Consider the following 6,878-nt stretch of genomic DNA (forward strand, 5'->3'; position numbering starts at 1 on the left):
GGTTTATGATATAGCCTCCCAGGGTCTTCGGGAGCTTTCAACACGCAAACGAGAAATCCGTGAGGGTGGCCCTCCCAAATCGAATTGAACGGGACAACGCTCAAATCGTACGGAAAACCCTCACGCTCAAAACAAACTTTGTAGTTCACGCATACCATTACAAGAAAAGCTTTCAATTTTATTTTGCAAACACCATACACTCACGCGCAGTTGCATCTAACAAGTCGGTGATGAGTTGATGTATGCGTGCGTGCTTGTTTCAGTCAATCGGCACAAATTCATCCATCAGGGAGGTGGAAAATCGACATGACTCAAACCAAATGTTTAATGGTTTAATTGTTTAATTGTTTAATTGTTTAATTGTTTAATTGTTTAATTGTTTAATTGTTTAATTGTTTAATTGTTTAATTGTTTAATTGTTTAATTGTTTAATTGTTTAATTGTTTAATTGTTTAATTGTTTAATTGTTTAATTGTTTAATTGTTTAATTGTTTAATTGTTTAATTGTTTAATTGTTTAATTGTTTAATTGTTTAATTGTTTAATTGTTTAATTGTTTAATTGTTTAATTGTTTAATTGTTTAATTGTTTAATTGTTTAATTGTTTAATTGTTTAATTGTTTAATTGTTTAATTGTTTAATTGTTTAATTGTTTAATTGTTTAATTGTTTAATTGTTTAATTGTTTAATTGTTTAATTGTTTAATTGTTTAATTGTTTAATTTAATTGTTTGTTTAATTGTTTAATTGTTTAATTGTTTAATTGTTTAATTGTTTAATTGTTTAATTGTTTAATTGTTTAATTGTTTAATTGTTTAATTGTTTAATTGTTTAATTGTTTAATTGTTTAATTGTTTAATTGTTTAATTGTTTAATTGTTTAATTGTTTAATTGTTTAATTGTTTAATTGTTTAATTGTTTAATTGTTTAATTGTTTAATTGTTTAATTGTTTAATTGTTTAATTGTTTAATTGTTTAATTGTTTAATTGTTTAATTGTTTAATTGTTTAATTGTTTAATTGTTTAATTGTTTAATTGTTTAATTGTTTAATTGTTTAATTGTTTAATTGTTTAATTGTTTAATTGTTTAATTGTTTAATTGTTTAATTGTTTAATTGTTTAATTGTTTAATTGTTTAATTGTTTAATTGTTTAATTGTTTAATTGTTTAATTGTTTAATTGTTTAATTGTTTAATTGTTTAATTGTTTAATTGTTTAATTGTTTAATTGTTTAATTGTTTAATTGTTTAATTGTTTAATTGTTTAATTGTTTAATTGTTTAATTGTTTAATTGTTTAATTGTTTAATTGTTTAATTGTTTAATTGTTTAATTGTTTAATTGTTTAATTGTTTAATTGTTTAATTGTTTAATTGTTTAATTGTTTAATTGTTTAATTGTTTAATTGTTTAATTGTTTAATTGTTTAATTGTTTAATTGTTTAATTGTTTAATTGTTTAATTGTTTAATTGTTTAATTGTTTAATTGTTTAATTGTTTAATTGTTTAATTGTTTAATTGTTTAATTGTTTAATTGTTTAATTGTTTAATTGTTTAATTGTTTAATTGTTTAATTGTTTAATTGTTTAATTGTTTAATTGTTTAATTGTTTAATTGTTTAATTGTTTAATTGTTTAATTGTTTAGGTGTTTAATTGATTCAATTTGACAATTTGACAATTTGACAATTTGACAATTTGACAATTTGACAATTTAGTACTAAGTACTATTTCCTTTTTGGTAAATTTGTGAAAAAATTAATGATATTATTCTCGAGCAAATGTGCTTCAAAGAATGCATTCGGATCTTGAATCTAACAGTTTATTTTTTTATTATTTTGATTTAATATTTGTTGACATGTTATCCGACATACCCGGTAAGATTTATGTACCTTGCGACCATGGCGTTCTACCTACCTGTGATATACAACCTTGCCTTGCGACGCACAAAGAAAGTGACAGTTTGCCGATAACCTCGTCTCGTCGCGGTTATGGCTTTGCTTTTCTATGCAGACTTGAGCGTCGCGGTTTTATGTGGCTGGAACAATCGGGTTAAAATTGCGTAGTTAAATCGACCAAAAGGCAGTTGCGAACGTGGACCAAACCTCTTTAATTCGAGTAAGTATGCTTGCAGATCAATTTCCGTGAAGTTGAGATTGTTTTAAATAAGGGACCATCCATAAACCACGTGGACACTTCAGGGGGGGGGAGAGGGTATGGCGATTGTCCACGCTCCATACAAAAAAGATTTTTTGTATGGACAATTGTCCACGAGGGGGTTGAGATTTCCAAAAAAGTGTCCACGTGGTTTGTGGATGGTCCCTAAGTGGACTTTAACCTCCTTTTTCTTTTCTTTGTCTCATTTCAGCTCCGGCAAAATATGCTCATCACTGATTTTCCGCGGCGGCAGGTAGGCCACGGGCTATGTTCCGGTGGCCATGTCGATGCGCATGTCCCAGGATGGCCAGCACCGCCACAGGTCGGCTTGGTTGCGGTTGGAGATAGCTGCTTCAAGTTTCGCCATCAACCAACTCATCTTGTACTGCCGCGGCCAGAGAAATGGAACCAAATTGATAGGTGTTAAAGTGTAATTCTCGAGTTTTTTTTGATTAGGTCCTATAAACATATGAAAGACAATGGTTTATTGGTCCTTTTCAAAAAACTCTGGAATTGTTTTTCGTGTAAAATTGTGAATAAATTATGGTTTTTAAAAATGAAAATTGTGAGTTTAACGGTGCACATCAACCAGAGCTTTTGCACCCAGATTTTGGTTACAGACATTTTTGTATCTTCAAAACTACGGGTACTATCGAAATATTTATTTATTAATCCCCTAAAGTACTGTCGACAAAGCAATTTACAACAAAGTTTGATTAATTTTACAATCCCGTTATTGCAGGATTGGGTTTGTAAGTTTGACAATTTTGGAATAAGAAGACAACAACTTCCTTCGTTGCTGTGCACCCTTAATCGAATTTTTATTTGGCAAGAAATATTTTTCCTGTACATCTCACCAACACACAGACATCCCTGATTCACCAATAGAGATCTCTACGGTTTCTCTCACGCACACCATGATTCTGTGTTAGTTTTCGTATTCAAAGTATTGTTTTGGTTTTGATCGATTGTGATTGGTTGAATTCCAAGCAGCTGATTTTGTTTATACTATTTTTACACATACATAGGCAAATCGAGTAGATCAATCGCCTGTAAAAACCAGCTGTTTACCACGTGCTCTTGGTATAACAAAGGACACAGCTGATTTTGACAGACGAATCATTCTTCTCGATTTGCCTATGTATGCGTGTCAATTTTGTTACGAACTAACACACTCTCGCGCGTGGATATCTCTATACATCTAAACAACGGATACACGGTACGCCACCAATACATGTAGAGAAGTTGTGGATGTGTGAGTGTAAGTTCAGTTGCCGGCGTGAAGCTTTTTTTTCGTGGATTTCTCTCACCCACTCTAACTTTAGGGGGGGCTGCGGGCGAAAATCGGGCATCCCCAGTGCCAGTTCAGACCCTCTATCGAAGACTCAATCCGCGAAAATGTTGATTTTATATTTTCACACGCACACCAATAAACTTCGTGCATGCCAAACGCACACTCTCTCGTTTTTTCATAACGCGCGAACTGTCAAACTTTTTCGTTTGAACTTTTCAGTTGGCTAGAAAAAAAATGTTATTCTGGTGTGTTTTGGCCGGCAGATTAAAGGTAAGTTTTTATCTTTCATTTTTATTCCACCATCACCATCACTACTACCGCCTCCAGGACACGGTCATCGAGGAGGAGCCGGAGTGGATGGCCGCCGGAGGTTGGGCTAGCGGAACGGAGTCAACTTGGAGAACATTGACTCGATTTTTGAGGATCGTTAGCGGCACCGCCTAATCCGGACCGTGCTCCAGTGATTGGTTCCACCGTGCCAACTGGTGCTGGTCATCATGGTGGCCCGAAATCGAGCTAGCAACTAACTCCTGGCCCAGAATCAGCAGCACAAAGCAACACCAGCCGCACATTCCGACCTCGCAAGAGCTGTAGATTCACACCCAGAGCATCATGCAGAACGAGCTGCTGCGCAAGATGTTGTACGAGTAGGCCGCCGCCAACCCGGCCGTGCAGCAGTTTATCCCGTCCGCCTGCCCCAACATCCAGCGCAGTTTGTCGGCGCTGAGCCAAACGGCCGCCGGAGGGAAACAGTTCTCTGCGCCGCCACCGCAGCCGTCGGTGGCCAACTAATTGTTCCCCGTCGGATCAACCGGGACCGAGCTGACCAACTCGAGGCAGCAGATGCAACCACTCACAACTTCAGGGACGTCACACCGCCGGGTACGGCCGAGGTCGCTTCGGCAAGAGTACCGTCAGCGGGAACCTCAACTGACCAGCGTTGATTTGCTAGAGTGTTCCGCATTTTGTCCCATTTCTTCTTCCGAGAGAGAATCGACTTCTCGCACCCTTTTTGTTCTGCTTCATCTGCAGGAAAGTAGCTTTTATTTTACTACTTAAAGTTCAATGTTAATTTTTTTAAATTTTATTTGAATGTCCCCCCAAAACATTTTTTTAAATCGATTCTTTACTGTGTTTCGTTCCCTCAGTATTTCTTTTACGACATAAAGTTTCCATCATTAATAAATATTTTTTTAATGATGTAGAAATTCCCAATTATATAAATACATCGATTCAAAGATACAAAATACAAAAAATCACAGCTGCGAATATACAATTAAACAAAAACACAAAACAACTATAATATTGAAATTCTCGACTGCAATAAAAAATATAAAAAACATAGATTAAAAAATCAACAAAAATAAAAAAATACAAAAATTACAGAAGTTCAAAAATACAAAAATATGAATTAGCAACATCATGTTTTTTTACAACATCAAAACACCATTTGTTAAGAAATTTTAACTAAACTTTTTTGTTTTAGCTGATAATTTAACTGATTAATCTTACTAAAAAATTAAGTTAATTTCTTTAACTTTTGCAATTTTGAGTGATTCTACACTACAATTTACGAAAATTAACAAACTGAAACTAATTTAGGTAATCATTCTAATTTTTTTTACTTAAATTAAACTAAATTTAACATAATTAAATGGAATTGAAATTTTTTTTTTACAATTTATTTTTATGTTTACTAAATTTATATCAATTTTAAATATTACAAAATTTAACTAATGTTACTAAATGAAACCACATTTAACTACATTTAACAAAATTTGAATAAATGTAACTGAATTGAAATCAAATTAACTAAATGTAAACAAAATTAACTAAGATTACATCAATTTTACAAAATTAAAAATTATTTTACCAATTTAGGAAAATTTTCAAAATTCAACTAAATTTTAAAAATTTAAATTTTTTAAATTTTGATTAATTAAGGTAAATTAAGTTAAATTCTGCTAAATTAAGTAAAAATTAGTTAGATTATGTTATATTAAGTTAAATTTCGGTAAATTAAGTGAAATTTAGTCGAAGTTAAAAATTAAACTAGTTAAATTAAGTTAATTTAAAAAAAAAGTTGTAAAATTAAGATAAATTTAGTTTAATTAAGTTAAATTTAGTTTAATTCAGTTTAATTTAGTAAAATTTAGTTAAATTTAGGTAAATAAAGTTAAATTAACTTAAGTAAAATTTAGTTAAATTTAGTTGGAATAAGTAAAATTTAGTTAAATTTAGGTAACTTAAGTTAAATTTAGTTTAAATTTGTCAAATTGAGTTAAATTTAAATAAACAAAACAAAATAAGTAGAAACAAGTATATTAAGTTTAATTAGGTAAAATTTAGTAAAAATAAAAAAAAAATAAACTAGGTTCAAATTAGTTCACGTAAGTTTAACTAGGTAAAAGTAGCTAAATTTAGTAAACTAAAGCTAAATTCAGCAAAATATGTAAAATTTAGTTAAATTTAGAAAAAAAAACAAATAGCTGAAATCTACTAAATTTAGATCAATTTAATTAAAAGGGTAAAATTTAGTAAAATGTTGCTGAATTAAATAAAATTTTGTTAAATTTAGTAAAATCTGTAAAACTTAGTTAAATTTAGTTATACAGCAATTCCATTTGAAAAGAGCCTAAACCAAAAAAAAAGTTCTCCGATCGGGCTCAAAATTTTTCTGGGGGTTCCTTGGCCAAAATAATTAGACCCGTATTTTTTTGTTTGGCCATTAGGGTGACCTACATCGTGCTAGGGTGGTTCGAAAAATGGCAATTTTCGTCATTTTTCGCAAAAACCACTTTTTTCTAAAAATCATATCTCCGCGCCATTTCATCCGATTTTAGCTGTCTTAGATGCAAAAGAAAGGTGATGAGTTTGGCTATTTGGGAAAAATAGTTAAAAGTTCCAAAAATCTAGCTTAACTATTGAAAAAGTCGTATGAAAACTTAAAATGGCGTTTAAGTAAAATTTAGTTGAATTTGGCTAAAATTAGTTAAATTAGGTAAAATTAAGTTGAATTTAGTAAAATAAAGTTGATTAAAGTTAAATAAAGTAAAATTAAGTTGAGTAAAGTTAAATTAGGCTAAATTTATCTAAATAAAAGTAAAATTTAGTAAAATTATGTTAAATTTTGTTAATTTGATGTCAATATAGCCAATCGATTCAAATTTAGTTATTTGTTTTAATTTAGTTAAATTTTTATTTAGTTTAGTTAATTTCAATTTTGTTTAATAAAGTTAACATTAATAATTTGATTTTAGTTAATTTTAGTAGTAAGATTTAGTAAACATTACCTAAGTGAAATTTATTTAATTTTAGTTAACTTTAGTTAGAGTTAGTTAAATGTAGAAATCAATGATTAAAATGTTGTACAATTGATTTTATTTCAGTTGAATGTAGTTAATTTTAGTAAAATATATGTGAAATTTTGTAGA

The 6,878-nt window shown here is 30.0% G+C and overlaps 1 long non-coding RNA gene across 1 annotated transcript; it reads left to right on the plus strand.

Annotated features, from left to right (window-relative positions):
• The first annotated feature begins 1,924 nt into the window (after positions 1–1,924).
• On the plus strand, positions 1,925–2,702 carry LOC119770504. Its single transcript, XR_005278856.1, has 2 exons — positions 1,925–2,111; positions 2,362–2,702. It is a non-coding gene; the product is annotated as an uncharacterized LOC119770504 (long non-coding RNA).
• Positions 2,703–6,878: the final 4,176 nt, after the last annotated feature.

This window comes from Culex quinquefasciatus, chromosome 3, assembly GCF_015732765.1.
Source record: "Culex quinquefasciatus strain JHB chromosome 3, VPISU_Cqui_1.0_pri_paternal, whole genome shotgun sequence".
NCBI classification, from domain to species: Eukaryota; Metazoa; Arthropoda; class Insecta; order Diptera; family Culicidae; genus Culex; species Culex quinquefasciatus.